This window comes from Tyto alba, unplaced genomic scaffold (genome assembly GCF_018691265.1).
Source record: "Tyto alba isolate M040663 unplaced genomic scaffold, T.alba_DEE_v4.0 Super-Scaffold_13, whole genome shotgun sequence".
NCBI lineage: Eukaryota > Metazoa > Chordata > Aves > Strigiformes > Tytonidae > Tyto > Tyto alba.
Window position 1 is genome coordinate 6,789,107 of NW_024881275.1, and position 17,753 is coordinate 6,806,859.

The 17,753-nt window shown below is 36.0% G+C and overlaps 1 protein-coding gene across 3 annotated transcripts in view; it reads right to left on the bottom strand.

Moving 5' to 3' along the window:
• Window positions 1-17,753, bottom strand: part of VCAN (versican) — a 117,911-nt gene that overhangs the window by 38,885 nt on the left and 61,273 nt on the right. The window lies entirely within an intron of this gene.

Consider the following 17,753-nt stretch of genomic DNA (forward strand, 5'->3'; position numbering starts at 1 on the left):
TCTCAACCTGCAGTAACTGCTTACATGGATCTGATACACTAGTTAACCTTTACCAAAAATTGAACTTAAACATAGCTAAGTGAGACAAAGTCTAAAATAATACAGGATATGTAGAATATGCCTCTGCAAATCCATTTATTCTCAATATAGAGTAATTCCAATTACTAGGAACACCATAAAAACTACATCAATTGTTCTATTCTTTACACTTGGACCCTAGGTCAATAAATAAAGTTTGACTTTACAAAGTTGCTGCTCTTTGGCATTATAAAGCATTATGAAGCAAATAAGTGAGATTCAAAAATCAATCACCCTTCAGACAGTAACGTGAGTAAAGACCAGCTATTTTCTTCTGCTTACCACTCTGAATTATTTACACACTCTCACAGATCGCAAACCTCTCAAATTTTTTTCTAGGTGGACAAGCAGATAAAGAGGAGAAATGAAGTTCTAAGTAGACAAGGTTTTGGCTGCAGAAACCCTTCTGAATTCCTCTAAAATTTAGCATCTCAGATTCCATAGACACTTTTTAAATGTGCCCTCTCAGCAGAAATATTACTTCAAACCTCCTGTTGCAGACAACAGATGTTATCCTCACAAAAAAAAAAAAAAAAAAAAAAAAAAAAAAAAAAAAAAAGAAGATACAACACACCAACACACTCAGAAAAAAGGCAGAATTTCAAGCCTGGCTGACTGAAGCTGGAAACTTTGTTCTGAAATTTTATTCCATGAATTTATCTTTCTTCTGAGTCTATAACAGTTTTGTTCAAAGCAAAATTACTGTTTGGTGGTACAAACTGGTGTACCCAATGGAGCTTTCTCTACATCTGCCTGTAGAGGTTCTGAACCAACATACAGGACTCCTGTCTTCCAACACTGTCAGCAATGATTGTTCCGCAAAGAATATTTACAGGTATTCTGGCATACCCAGTATGTGACAGAGCGCAATTTTTAGGTAAACCTTCCTCATTGAAACGATGCAAAAAAATGAGAACCTGGCAGGTAAAGTATTTAATTAGTTTTAACTAACTCCCCTACCTATGAACATCATTTAACCTCTATGACTACAGAGCCCTCAGAGACAGAGTAATCAGGTGATCATTCTGGAAAAGAATCTATTAAATCACATTAAACTGACGTAGAGCACTGTGACAGGCTTGTGATTCTTTGGCTTAGGGTGTTTTGTGTGTGCAAATTGAATGTAACATGGATCTTGAAAAGGTCATTGCAACTCTATTGTGAATTACTGTTCTAATATCTCATACTGTGTTTACAGGTAAACTCACAAAGTATTACTGAATCTTCATTTTGCTAAACCTCCAGCTGAAGAGTAAATGGCAACTTCAAGTCTGTATTACAAAGAACATGTCATAAGGTGCTTTGAATCTGAGATTTTGGTCTAATTGTTAACTTGGGAAAAATTAAGATCCATGACAGCTTTACAGAGAGTAAATCACGTTCAGCCTTTTGCATTTCCACTGAAATATTCAGTTTTTACAGCACTAAGCTCAGAGTTCTGAGTACAACATGAAAAGGTTGTTTTAAACTAATTTCTGCATCGCTATTCTGTATCGCACCGATGAAGCCTGGTGTTTACTTTGTGCTATGACAGCTCTATTAGATGACTACAGAATCGAAACTTCTCTCTGCCTCACATGTGCTAGTTGGGAGTTATTTCGTGCAGTGCTCTTAAAAAGAGAATTTCTACCTGTTCCTTCCTTCAGTAGGTTAGAAATATTTTCAGAGACCGCTTGATGTCACAGAAGAATATAGACTCTGCAGTCATTTATTTGAGTCATCCCAGATTTACTTTTTAAATTTTGTTCAAGCAGAAGACCAAGTATTTAGTTATTTGTCCAAGATTTTCAATGTGACGTGGAAAAACATGTCTAATAACATCACTTTCATACTCCAGATACTTTAGCAAACAGCAACGCTAGTTATACTGAGTAATCATTTTCATAAAAGTAGAAGCTCTAATTAACACAGACTGTACACTTTCTTTTCAAAACGGTGAATGCAAGGATACATGGGAATTCAATAACTGAAAGGGGAATGTCAAGTCAAAACTGCTAAAGAGCTTTGAGAGTTTCTCATTTTCAGTAAATTCACAATAAAATAACTACACCAACATACAGAACCAGAGAACTACATATAAAAATGTGCATGGGCAAGAAAGATGTCTTGTACTCTGTGCACATTGTAAGAAGGAATATGTATAAATAACCTGGTATATAGACTAATGTGGCATAAATATTAATTATGATTTCATACATAGTTGTTAGGATTGTATGCACAAAACATGTAGCATGCTTTTGCACAGAACTATATATTTTAAAAAAATATAAAACCTGGATAGGAGTGGATAGGCTGTAATTTGTAGGAGGGTACCATGACTAACAAGTTCTGACCGGTGTATTATTTTTGTAGCAGTGCACACCTGGGAGTCCCTCAAATTACTAGCTCACGTGAAATCATTTATGGTAGGTAATAAATTTAATGAACAACATCTGTTCCAAATTCACCTAGAAGATACATACAAATTCTTACATATGCAAAGATCTCTATCAGACCTTATTTTTACTTTGTTAGCTTTTTCAAGATCTCACATGCCACAAAGATCCACATAAAAGAATCTTAGCTAAAAGTATGATATTCCAGTAATAAACTTCCAGGAGGCTCCTTCATTAAATACTAAGAGTTTTTGTTTTGTCTTGTTTTGTTTTTCCAATAAAGAAATAATCAGCTTTTAGGAAAATAGTAAAGAATCCAACTGAATTATTTTTTTTAATTAGAATTTCTTACCCTTTCTAGAGCTTTGATTATTCAGTGTTAACAATCAAGTTGCCAATGATCAGGGTTTAGAGCAATAGAAAATTCTCTTAATCCCAGAGATGGCCAATAATCTACATAACAATATAGCTCATGTAATTTATAACCTTGTCCTGTAAGAATAAGCAAGATACTAGGCTGAAAACCTAAGTGACTGTGTAAAACATGAATACAGGAGGGAAAAGTCTTATCTGTTGAACTGGTCTGTTAGACCTCTAGGGCAGACACATGAACACTTGCAATAGTTTTAAACTGGCTAGATGTTGCTGATATACGTTGCCCCTATTTATGTTCATGTCCATTCCAGCTGCAGGTAAAGAAATACAGACCTGAGACTACTACTAAGAGACAAAATGAGGACTTTAAAGGAGTTTGGCTCCTAAATGTGTTTATCAATAGTTCAGACATTACAATGGCAAACAAGCCAAAAGGAGCACTTATTCAAAGACGTGATTTGTTACTATAAATCCTAGAAAAAGAAAGTAAAAATGAGTAGCTAAAAAGTAATAAAACCAAGGGCTGTCAGTTCAGACTGCCAATCCAAAGAAGTCCTAAAAGAGATTTATCAGTAAAGCCTCTTATGGAGGAAAGTGATGAGGTATGCACTGAAATAGAGATGGAATAGATGGGTGGATGAGTATATATGCAGCCTAGAGTGTTCCTTAATCCATTTAATATGCCTGAATGTTTTAAATTACCTGTATGAAATAGGCATCTATCTCAGTAACAGTCAACTATGTGTAAGAAATGGAAAATCCTCTGGCAACAGGGTGCCTTTTAGACAGAAGAGGACTGGACTGCTACTACAGAGCAAGTGACTCAGGTGGCATTAATTTCTATTAGAATCCTCCTAATGACATTTGGTTCTAAACCCACATTAATTTTTCACAGGGCCAAATATAAAAGTTGCCTCTGTGTTACTGATGGACAAGCTAACTTCTGCACATCCAAAAAAAAGTGTAACATGTAGTAGCATGTTTTCTTGAAAAGAATTTTAATATTCTGCAAGGAACCATAAAAGGCTTTTCCAAGATATTTTCTGAAGGAGCCAGCAGTAAAAAGCATTTTGTCTCTCAAAAACCTTCAGATAAGCAGCTGAAGAAGAATTAATAGAAGATTAAAGAGAAAACATTCTGATGTTTTCCAAACTTTCAAGAACCAAAATATTTAATTCAGAAGACTTGTTGATTTAGCATAGTTTTGTGAAATTTTATTCAAAATTTGGTATCCTGAAGATAACAGAATTTCACCTACATATTCCTGAAATTTTTCTATTTACTGCTTCAGAACAACATGCTGAGCTGTTTCTGAGAAGTAATAGAGGTCAGCCTTTTGTAGAAGGACTAAAGGTGTGATAAACCGATGAAATTCACAGAAAGATTCATAAAATGTTCTGTAGAGTCTGAATCAGGCCCTATATTTTGATTAGAATAGAGCTAAAAATAAAAAAATAATTTAAAAGTAAGACCAAAAACGTTTTGGACTGTTTGTTTCAAAGCATGTGTTTCATTGCATAATGTGACACTATCACAAACCCCATAATGTTCACTCTCAAGAATCCATAACCACAAGACAGGTTAACATGAAAAAAACAAAATAATTTACATCAGTCAAATTTCTTTCAGCACTTAATAACCGGAAAATTTTGGGTTTGGTTTCAACAGAATTGTATCAGGGTGAATTCAGACCATAGTATTACTAAAATGTCATTAAAACAATCGATATAGGTGTTTTTGTATCAGATTTCTGCAAATGTAACAGTTGGTGACTGTGAAAAAGGTAACGCAGTAATTTGCAATGAAAATTAAAAATGTTTGTATAGGGAAGAAAAGCAATAAGTAATTTAAGATAAAAATTGGGAAAATCTGTTTGTTGTTTGTTTTTTTTTTTCCCTCCCGTGCATACTTGTTAGATGTTCTGTTTTCCATGTTAAGTCATCTTGTTTCTTCCCCACAAATATGTACTCTACATTTATTTTTATATGCCTCCTCTTTACCACAGCTGGTCTGCGCAGTACCACGGTCATTGCCTCCTGCAGAACACTCCCATGACACTCATGCTGATAAACTTGCATTCCCTGGCAACAGCCTTAAATGTAACATCCAACTAATTGGATGCTCTGCGAACAATTTCAGAGGTGTCTGGAACTAGGACCAAGGGTCAAGCAAAGTACCTAATACCTAGCAATTAGCACAATGGTTCGGCTCATCATGGAAGAACAGACCATCAGCTTAGCTAGGCTGTTACATGACAACTCAAGTCATATGTCCCAAGTTTCGTAACAGCTATTGATCAAACCCTTACTTGTTCAAAAAACATTATTCCGAGAAACTCATTGAAGGAACAGATTGTAAAAATATTCTATGGAGAGCATACTGACAACAATGAGGCCCAAAAGCAGATGCATGAATTGTTATCTTCATAATTTTTGTACATTCATAGAATTTGCTGCCAATTGAAGCTGCTATAAAAAGCAGATCCAAACAGATAATCCACAGAATCATTCAGTAAAAATGCACACTGTGTTTAATTAAGAGTCTTTGAATAACCTAAATGAATGGCTTTAATGTGTTATCTCAAAATCCCTGCACACTTGTGGGACACTCCTGACAGATTTGCAAAGGTGACCTTCCAAGAGCGAGCCTACAGTCAGCAGCCTTAAATTCAGCCAACAGGTGTCTCCACCTCCTCTGGAAAATATTTAGGAGTCCTTAAAGTAGAAGAGGTTCAAAACTGTTTACTTAAACCCTCTGAAAGTCCAATGAAGCTTCATGCCTGGGCTTGGGAGAGGATCTAGCATGAGGAAAGACTTAAGCAGCTTTATGTCATTTATTGACTCCCCTGAAACTCAGCTCTGCCAGGGACGAGATTTGCAATCTGAGTGTATTCAAGCAGTTTTATGACTACAGTTTGCTGAAATACTTCCAGTGAAACAAAATTCATCCAATGCCACAGGAATGTGTCAGTCTTACCGAATATATTTTGTTTCAAAAGAATACTGTAGAAGTAAAGAAGTGGTCTGATAAGAAGGACCCCATACAAAAAAAACTATTATTTTTTTTTGTTTCAAAACCTTTGCATTTAGGGTTTTTTTTCCCCTTGAAATATTACATTTAAATTAGAACAGAAAGCTTCAATTTTACAAAATAAAACATTCTGATAACATCTTTTGGGCCATTTCATTTCATAGAAAAGGGAATTTTTTTAATTGCTCTTTTCATCTCATTTCAAAAGAAATAAGATGTTGAAATACAGACGTTTCCTGCTGAAGGAAAATTCCAAGTGTCAGCCTTCAGTACATGCAATTCCTCTAACTTGTGCCATCTTGTAATATCATTAACCTACCTAAACACGGTCAAAGTGCAACAGTGCTTCAGGCATACCCCATCTCCCCCCATCAGGAAAAGGTGGGAATACTGCCAAGGAGCTGGTCTAAGGTGTTAAAGAAACATGGCTACTATTATACACACCTAGGTAAAAGACAACAAAGAAAGGTCCAGAAATAATTAAATTTTTGATTATTTTAATCCTTCTACCTCACATTAACATGACTAGTATGTACAATGAGGTCTAGTAAAATCCAGTTCTTGATTACTGTTCAGTCTAAATAAACAAAAGGTTTTATTTAGTTCACTTAAAAATGTTCCCCAGCTGGATATACATTTCTAAAAGTTTGTTAGCTTTGGCTCCCTTTAGAAATGCTTAAGGATATAGGGCATGTTTCAATAGGTTTATTTATTTTTTTTTACCTTCTAAATTTTATCAAAATTTATGTTTTGTTCTCCCTCTGACAATCAAAAGAGAAGTTTGCATTTTTAATATCTCCTCGTCAGTAAAAACACCTAACACTGTATATAAATTGACCTTGCATGAAAAACTCAACTACTCAAGTAAATTTCTGGAAGAAAGTATTTGAAAAGCGTAATTTTTGCACAGCTGGCTGGCTAGGAGCTGAAAGTAAGTCAAGGTGGGTGGTCAGTCTTGCCTACTCGAATTCACTCATCCAATCTGCTTTACCATATTTGGGTGTCTGCTTCCATGCAAGATACAGCCGTGTTGAAAACGTGAGTATCAATTTCTGGCATGTTACTAAACTGCAGCCTTTTTACAGCTATACCATTCCCTCAAGCTCCATCTTGACAGAGTTGTTGGCTATGACCAGAAACACCTGTGGAAAGTGGATGTCGCTTATGTGTACATCTGTTTTGCACAGGGCTCTGGCCTGCATGGCTGTGCTTAGACACCTCTGCCAAATTTTAAAGTGATAGACATGATGATGCAAAAACCATGTCAGAAATAAAGGAATCATTTTATTATAAAAGCATATCATGAAGCCTTCTGGCAATCTCTGGCATTTCCTTCAGCCTCATTGTTTCCTGTGTTCCCCCCTGATGCAGCAGTAAAGCTGTTAAGAAAAAACAGATTGAGTAAAATGTCAAGTTGTTAAAAATGGCAACTTTGCAATGTCAAGTCTGAGCCCCAGCAAGTACAGGATACAGTTCCCTGGATAATGACGGAATATTTGTCATACAATATTCTAAGGACAATATTCCCACTGCCTTTCTACTCCAATATGTCATTAACAAAATGACACTCCAGCCAGTGATGTCTCCTCTCAAGAGGTCCCTGACATGAGCATCCTTCCAATGACAACATTTTACTTACTGCCTACGGAGAAGACAATTCTAAAACTCTGCTGGGCCAAACAACTCAAACTCCACCAACTGGCAAGTAATAAATCATTTTCTTCAGTTGAAATCCTAAAGAAAGCAAAAAGTCAGACTGTGCAGTCACACAGTAACTAGATTAGCTGGTCTGTCTGGATATATATAGATACATATATATAGAAAAGCACAGCTCCACAGGACAGCTCACCAGGTCAGGTACTAAACAGAAGAGCTGGCTGGGAAGGAAAACAACTGCTCGCCAAAACAACTTCAGCATTGATCTCGTGTGCTACTCCATGATTTGAGGTGGCAACAGTGAGATATCAATGGGTCTTTCCCATTGCTAGCCCACTTCACTGCCACCCCTTTGTTACACCTAGACTGTGTTATACCAGGACAACCTCAAATGCTTCTGCTATTACACAGATGGAACAAGAAGGAAACAGTTCTGTCCTTACCAATGTGGGAAGAGTGTCCCTTCCCAGAAGAATCAAAAATGACTTATCACAACAAAAATTTTGGGCAAAAGTCAAAATACTAGTTACAATGTTGAAGCAATGTCTACCATTTGACTGCTCCTGCGGCTGCTCAGATGTGAAATGTCCCATAATGAATATTCCCTCCCCTGTTGCTCTCTCCAGTAATGTCAACAATATTTGGCTTTAGGAGCAAACTTACAATATACTCCTTAACGTGGCTGTTCTGGAAAAAAAAGAGGTTGGTATCATATTAGTATAGGGGTAATAAAGCTTGATTTACATAGTATGCATCTGCTAATTTTTTCTTTCTTAATCAAAGTAATTTGTCACAAAAGAGGACCTTTATGTGGCCAAAATAAAACCAGAAAAAAATTCTGATGTTCAAGGTCTAAGACAAATAGCACCATTTATATATGTGGTTTATATATGGGGAAGGGGAAGGGGAAGGGGAAGGGGAAGGGGAAGGGGAAGGGGAAGGGGAAGGGGAAGGGGAAGGGGAAGGGGAAGGGGAAGGGGAAGGGGAGGAGCAGATAAGCGGATGGCTTTGTTCTGAATAACTGTTCAAAGAACTAAAGTTATGATGATGATTACCCCACCTGATCTACATCACAGTGCTCTTTTTACAGATATCTGGAGAAATTTATACATCCATACTGTAACTTATCATGATGCTTTACTGACATTTTATCCCCTACAATTTTCCAAACATCTCTCAAGTACCTCATAAGCCCGCTTTTAATTTATTGTCTGCACAAGCTCACTGGTCATGCAGCCAGCACTCAAAATCACAGCTGATTAGATATACAGTTCGGCTGCAGTCCCTGCTCCTTTTGAGGAGATATTTAGAGCTATTAATCATGTGGTAACATACAACTATTCTGTCACAACAAATCTTTTTTTAAGCTTCAGTTTTTGTCATTGAAATATGACCAAAGCTTTGCTGGAATACTCCGTTGTGGGGCAAATCATTGTTATCCTAGACCCATCTGCTTGTGCAAAATGACTTGGGCTACTACAGCACTAGCAGTAGTAACTCAAGTTACTACATTAATATCTTAAATGCAAATATATATATATGAGTGACTATGAACATAAATATTGACATACATGGCACATGTATTTTTGCACATAGATCTGAGTCTTGTGCTTTGCAAATATTATTCAGAAGACAGAGAGTGGATTCTGTAATTGCAATTTTAATGGCATATTCTTAGCGTCATCCCTTGACTTGTTGAAAAAAAAAAGCTGAAAAATTTTGAAATCTAGCTACAGAGATTAACTAACATGATTACTTCAGGTATTAAACATCCAAAGCAGCCTAGGGATAAACTGGATTCTCAGTTAAACCAATATAAGGCTGTAAAAACCTCACTGCTGAACATGGAATGACACAAGCATAACACTCTCTTTCAGACATAATTTTAGGAAAAGGAGTACATTACCATGTGCTTGAAAGCCTTTCAAAATTAAGTACTAAACAGTATTTTGATACAAAATTTCTACTTGAATCAACTTTTTGTGGTGTCTTTGATCCTCACACTTTCCTGAACTTAGCAGAGACATGTGAACAGCAGATGAAATAGAAGGAAGAGCAGAGCACAAAAGGAAGCCTGATGAATCAAATACTCTAGAATAAGTTTATAACTGGGGAAGACTTATTTGAGAGAGAGTTGCAGTATAGCTGAAAATATTTAAACATTTCATTGCTGAGAGCTGGAAAAAGAACTTATAATGCGTACAGAGCATGAGCTTCTTTTTAACGATATGGTCACATGCATATACAAAAATTAGAAATAGTTTCATTTTTCTTTTAAAAGCAGAATATTTTCCTTTTTTTTTTTCTTGGCAAAAATGGAATATTTGTTTTGGAAAATTATTAATTTGTTTTTAGAAACACTTGTTTTTTTGAAAAAGACATTTATGTTGGACAATACTTGAGAACAAAAGTTTTCAAACAACTGTAGCTAAAAGTAGATGCCTAGCTGTTGTAAGCTTGGTGCAGCACTAAAGAAGTGGCAGAGGAGGGACAGAATTTTTACTATAAGCCTATTAGCACAAACACCATCCTATTCTAACATGGTTTTATAGCTACTGACTCAGAATTAGTTCACAACTAACAGGCTCTGAATGTGGGCAGAATAAACTGAAAAAAAAAAAAAAAAAAAAACACCAAAACATATAGCCCAAAAAGCCAAATAATTAAATTAAGGTAGGAACAAATAAATGCTTAAGTAACATTTTGGAGATGCAGAAATACTTCTGTATCATTGATTTTCATAGTGTTCCTACTTCACATAGGGTAGAGTATACAACTAGGTTATATCCTCTTAGATCACCTGGTAATCCTGGTAACTCATTACCATGCTAAACTGCTATCCACTGTGTGTACTGCAAGGCTCAGCAGTGTTTCTCACTTGGTAATGCTGGACTCCTACATCCAACACACATATACAGCAAAACCAAACATCACTGTCTTTATTACCTATTGCAATTTAGCAATTTCCAAACTGTGATGAGTTTGACATTAGTGCCCTTCTCCCTGATGGCATGAAAACAGACAAACTGAGTTGTTGTTCAGGTGGTTAGTCCAAGAAATTCTGTGGGAATTTATACTAACTTTGGTTTCTTCAAGCATGAAAAGGAGTACCTGTGCTAAGACAAAAGACACCATAACCACTGAAAAGCTTTTCCCACGTTCACTCACCATTACAACCCCATTAACACTATCTGGTTTCACCAGAGGATATATCCCGTGGTCTTTATCTTTGTTTGTCAGTTAGACCAAGTTTATACAGCATTTCCAAAGGACTCAGGAATTTTACTTTTAATATTTAATATTTAACTAAACATGTTACTGGAAACTCACTACAAGACTCAGTAGTAAATACATGAGTAACCCAAGAATCATTTCACTCACCACTTCCAGGAAAAGAAAAAATATATAAAATACCACAATAAAATCTTATAAAAAATCCCAATGCTACTCTGTGTACATATAAGCATATTATTTTCTGTTATTTTGGCAAAAAAAAATAACATCAAATATGTGAAAATTCTTTTCCTAATGCCAGAAACCTCTCACTGAAACTATGGAACTCTCACTTGATTAGGTACTACATGAAAAATTTAAGATTATTCCTAAAAAAGTTTAAAATTAATGTTTATTATTCATTCTCTAAGCTAAAGATAGGTAACAAAATAGTAATGAAGTGCAGCAGAGGTAATACCAAAGCAGACACAGACTGCTGGAAGACAAGACTCATCCTGATCAGGAACAAAATTCCAACCGCATTTATACTCCTCAGATTTAAGCCTAATCATTAATGAAGGGAAATTTTTATACAATTTTTTATACTGAATTCTTCTCATTTAAGCAAATAGAGTAATATGGTACTGGTCAGGCAAGTTCTAATACAATTCACAGAAGACTTTTTAAAAGAATGTGAATTACTCCATAGAAAAAGGTAGATAACTTCAGCTTCATGTTCCCAAAGGTGACACAAAATAAACAGCAGACACTGAACACATCCTGACTTGTGCCAGGAAATAATTCACAAGTATCTTGAAAAACACCATCAGGTATTATGTACATTATTGATCACATTTATTATCTAAACACTTCCAAAAAGAGGGAGATAGAAAAAGACTAGATGGATTAGCAAGGATTAATTCAATCATTAAATCTAAAATTGCAAAGAACTGCAACAAAGACCACTGAAAACTACATACTCAAAAAGAAAGAACAGACAACTATTTTTAAAGTGCCATTATAAGACTAATTATCCAGTGACACTTTTAAAGGAATTACTTTCTACTAAGATCTTTAGTCTTTGAGCCATTTATAAAAATATCTTTATATTTCCAGGATCACACCCTGTATTCACTAAGTTTCACTGTATCCAACAAATCATTTCATGTAAAGTAAAAATGGTATAGATAATATATTCTGAAAGAGGCAAAAAAGATTATATCCTCATCATAAGTACTAAGATTTGTTACAATGTGGATACATTCAGAAAACTTTGGTACAGATAACTACTTTCCTCCAAAAAAATTAATTCATACTGTGTTTCCATGTAAAAGACAGCTCATGTTTTCTGTAAAAGGATTTCTTAAGACTTTCTTCATGTGTAAACAAAACTTCTAAAAGGATTCCTCTCCTTTATGACAGAAGTATGAAAAACTACATTGTACCTATGAATAAAATTCCTTCATTTCTCTCATGAATAAACAAAGAGCTATAAGAAAGCTAGAAATGTGTAATCCCTATGTCTAGATCTGAGACGTTTCCTTGGAAACAATGCAAAAACAGCAGGGAGTGTGTAGGCATCCTCTCAACAGTATTTAATGTGAAGGCACTGTTCCTTGTATCTATGGAAGTCTATAAAGGAATGTGGAAAAAGAAATTATTGTTCTATAATAAGTCTTCAGGAAGAGCCAGCAATAGGGGCCTAAACACTACTTATTAATTCACAGTCTTAGCTTCTTGTGAAACTTTCAAAGTATCAAGTTTCAGCTCTGTTGGATATCGTTTTTTTTTTTTTTACTTTTCTTTGTTTTGGAAAAATGAGTAGTGTATAAAAATCTCAAATTTATTACAATTACTTGTTTATTAGGGCTTTCTTTTATACAAGGTATCACTGATGTTGCATTTTAAATAAGATTTTATGTGATGCTGTCCAACTTATTTTAAAAAGCTCTCCACGGTACTAGTAGGATATGAGTATTCTAACACAGAAACTTTCCAACTGGTTTAATTAAGCAACAGGTTTATTAGTTTGGATTAATACATGACACAAATTTGTTCTGAAGAAAAAAATCACCTAATTATAGAATGAACTGCAAGTTGTAAAAGTTATGAAGACATTCTGATACCTAACATCCCCACATCCCCATAACAATCTGCTCTCAATCACCTCATTGGAATTACTATTGTGTAATTACACTGGGGAAGATGATATCAGAATCTGGTCATGGTAATTTGCATTTAACACTTCAGTTACTCTAGACAAAGCAAGAACTTGGCTGTCTCAACACCACGTTTTATAAATAACACAGAGATTTCGGTTATTCAGAGCATGAAAATGACTTGAGTAGCTATCGGACATCGACAAACCTGTTTCATTTGGAAATGTGTTTCAAAACCACTAGGTGGTTTTCATTCTTAGCTGAACACACAAGCCCAGGGCTCAAACCAAAACACTACCAGGAAGGACCGCATTACTAATTCAAACACTTAAATAAGACCATGTCCATTGACTGCAGCGTGCTTAGGGCAGCAGGGAATATGGTTTTTCTCCAGGGTTGATGAGGAGCAGCAGCTGCCATAGTCTTAATGTCAGCTGGAATATTACAGCTAATAAGGAGGCAAGCCCAGCCCTCCATTAAATAAATAAGAGATCTTGCATTTAATAAGATGGGAAGTTGGTTCAGCTCACAAGAGGCTACTTTTACTACTGCTTCAACATCTCACCAAGAAATTAATTCAGGTCAGTCTGCTTGCACAATACCAATAAACTGTGGCCACAAAACATCATGTCCAAATTCATACAAGTTGAAATGTGCTTGCAAATTAAATGATACTTTTCTCACCACAATGTTTAGGTAAATTTGGAACTCTCCTTCTTTTAAATGCATGATGGTGATACAAAGAATTAAGCATTTCTTAATAAAATTGAGCAGCTTGCACAAGGAAGGGAAGTCCTATTCATACACATCCACCTGGATGTGTTATCAGTCATTGCATAAAGCAGCAGAATGCAGTGAATCTAAGACAGCATCTTTCCTTTACAATAAACTTCCATTCAAAATAGATCCTGTGAACAAACAATAGGTTTCAGTAACATACACTTTTCACTTGAGGAAAAACACATGCTGATTTCAGCACATAAAAGACAGTCTCCTCTCCTTCATCAGAAGTCTCTCTAACACAAAAATTGATGCACATAATTATTGAAAGGTACACCAAAAATTGCCGCTCATGTGTGTACACTACAAAGAACTGTATCCAGATAGGTATTGGCCAGCGGGCATAAATAAAATAACTTAAAAGAGAACAATGTGGGTACAGGTGCAGACAGACGCTAGCCTCTATGCTGCATGCTTTTAAACTGGCTCTTTGGCAAGGGAGGTGCTGTCTGGAAACGGTGTTGTGAGGCATTCTGCTCCTGTCCCTCCACATCATCATCTGCTCTGGTCATAGCACCATCCTGACACCCACAGTCTCCAGAACATAGCCAGCATCTTTCCTCCTAGCATGGTCCCCGAGCATTTCCACTCTCCCACGCACACATTCCCCTCAGAAGTTAGCAAAATGAAGGCTGAAAGGGGACATGGTTATTCTCTATAACAGAGAAATATAACAGAGTTATTCTCTATAACAGAGAAATACTCTCTATAACAGAGAAATAAAAGTATCAAGGGGTAAGTGTCAGGAAGAAAAAAAGACCTATTCAAGCTAAAGACAATGGTGGCAAGAATAAACATGGGTATAAACTGGCCAAGAATGAATTCAGGCTAGATATTAGAATCAGACTTAAAGACAGTCGTGATGATCTGGGACAGCCCTCCAGAAGGAAGACAACAGGATTAAATTAAGACAAGGTCTAAGATAGACCTGAAAAGACTCTATTCTGCGTTCTTCATTAAGGTTTATGACTATGACTCATTACCATTCTGCATTTCATTCAAATTTCACATGCCCTCTTACACTGCTAAAACAGAAATATGCATGTCAGAGAATTACATGTTGAAACACAAAGGTTCGTAACCTCTTTCCATATAATTCCACATCTACAAAGCGCAAGTTCCTGCAATTTCGTTCTGTTCAAAGCTGGAGGGGACAAGAAACCAGACAGAGCTGGTGTGAGTCCCAGGGTCCAATAACCACTCTGAAACATATTCACTAAGTAAAGACTTTCAAATGTCTCCAAAAAATGCAGGTGTGCAAATTACTCCTGATACAGACAGGAGTTATGTTTTCAGCATCCCCTCAACTGCTGTTAAACAACACCCCCACAAGCATTTTTCAGCTCATAAAAGCTTTATGAGCTGAAAAGTTTCTTCAGGTTTGTTTGTTTGGGTTTTTTTTCAGCTCCTAATCTATTGCCTCCCAGCAACAGCATCAGCCTTCACTACTACAATACACAGGAACTATGAAAACATAAAAGAGCACGAGATGGCAAGTTTTGCATCTTTGCAGTGAAAGACAAACAGGCTGTCCTATCTAATGCAACAGAAAGCTGCTAATGTGATAACACATCACAGTGCATGCCTATCCTGCTTTCTTACTTTCACAACACAGTCACGATCCCAGGGGAATAGCCTGTTATCTCACTCAAGTGAATGAAGTCCCAAGCATCTTCCATTATTACACATGTGCATGGTGCTTTTTGTAGCATAAAAAGGGATGTTTCCCCATGCACAAATATATTTCCCTCATTAATTGGAACACCTGCCCTAGGTCTGCCCATGTGCCATAGGTTGCCAGAAAAACCATGTCTTATATCCCTCATTAATTTGTGCACCTGCCTCACACTTGCTCACATGGAAATATATGGATTGCTTGTACAATACATTTTCTCAATGAAAACTGCTGTATTCTTATACAAATAAGCAGCTTAATCCATTCAGCAGTGTGTTCTTTCATACAACAGCACTAGAGCATGTTTTCCAGAATTTAAGCTAATGAGCTTGATCTTCTACCAGGCCCCCAAATTACTTCTGTTTTCATGGGTAAATTTTTTTGTCTAAAAGTAACTGAAACTTCCTTTATTAAAGTTTTAATTGATTGCAAACATGCATTTTAAAAGCTTGAAGTATAACTATTTACCTCTTAGATGGCATAAGAAAAGAAGTCGTCTAGGAAAAACTTTTTCTGGTCTAATAAATTTAAAGGCTTTTTGCATTAAAAAATTGAAAATATTTAATATCAACTTTCAGTTATATATTGTACTACTTCAAATTAAGGGAGGTGTATGTATCTAAGACGGACTAAGAATCCTTGCCCCTACATTTAATTGAATTTAACCCAGTCAACATTCAATGTCTTTCAAGTGCAGCTTGAGTCTGCAATAATAATGAAGAATAATATCCCCCACATTCCATACATCCATAACACATTCCATACATTGACAGCACATTCCAGCCAAACACTTCAAAGCGCTTCAGCAAAGTCGGTGCCAGTTTAGCAGGGGTTTGAGACTGAGAAGAAGGGTGCAAGAAATGCTTCCTGCTTCTCCTTCTACCAGTGCTTGGCCACAGGTGAACTCACCAGACCCAGAGCAGCAGTGGGCTGCTCTCACCACACTTCACCAGGAGGTAGGACACGGACTGATCGCAAAGGGACTCCTGTGCTGCAAGGGATACGCTCTGTCCTGCTTGCTGGGAACTGCTAGAAATGTCTGCGTCTCTCAAAACATCCTTCGTCTGGCATGACTCTTCTCTTCCACATGGAGTATAAAATATTGCTCATAACTAACAAAGCCTAATAGCACCTCCATGGAGCACTTAAATATTATTATGCCTATGCTACAGATGGTAAATGGAGCTGCTGAGAGTAATATTCATCTGTGTTAGTGTAATAGCAAGTTTTTACTGTAATTAAGTGATAGGTCTGATAGGAAATAAAACATGGTACCGTGTTTCTGCTGAGCCCTGCTTCACGATTAAACTGTTGTTTCTGGCAAAAGCTGAATAACATGGAGGTGAAGAAAGATTAAAAAGAAAAATAATAACCTCATAAATATTTCCAACACTTGTGCATACACAAAAAGGAAAATATTATATTCATTTATATACAATACTGTTTATACAGCAAACCTCTGATTATTGTTCCTATTTGAAACAGCTATTATTTGAAGGGTTTTGGTAAGCATGTTGTCATTTCTTAGGAGGCATTTTTGGACTCCTGACTTGAAAATCATGAAAGTCTTTGCTTATAACCCTAATTGAGTATGTTATTTAAGAAAGCTAGGCTGTGTCACCTTGAAAACATGCCAAAGCAAAAGAGGAAAAACCTTTATTTTATCAGAGAGATGTAATGATAACTGTATTTCTTGTTCCCATTTAGCTGAGAACAAAATACCAAATGTACAGATTATGTAGTTCCTGTATGATTACAGACCAATTTTCAAATAAAGAGTGATAAAATAAGAAGCTGAACTATGTCCTAGTGAAAGGCATATGTTAGTAATATTTGCCAAATTCATTCCTCTTCAGCACTTCCTATGTACATTTTCTTCAGCACAAAGAAAAGTTTATGGACTGAGGAACAATGAAGAGAAACTGGGCTTGGCAGGATTTTTCAGATGCAGTCTTTAATTTCTGGAGAAAGAAAACACTAATCTGAATCCTCAGACAGAAAAATCTTTAGCAGCTCTAACTTAATGTGTGGTAAATAGGTATAGGGTGCCTTTTCTCTGTGAGATAGCTAGATAGAGGAATTTTCACTGTCAGATATTGAAAACAGAAAAATAAAGAAAACTCCTTTTTGACCTTGCACTAGGTACATGTTTAAAGACAATACAGATACTGTCATATAGAGAATTTCATAATATTTCAAGAAAAATATTTTTTTTCTATGCTGACAGACTAAATAATTCCTAAAAACAGAATTTTAAGGATGTATAGCTTTAACTCTGCTTATAAAAGCCCCCACACATATGCACATATATACCTGGAAAATGCATGCAGAGCTTTAGAAAATTTATGAAGACACAAAAGGCAAATCCTGAAGAAATTCTGTCCTAAGAACCTGATCACCCAGGTGAAAGCA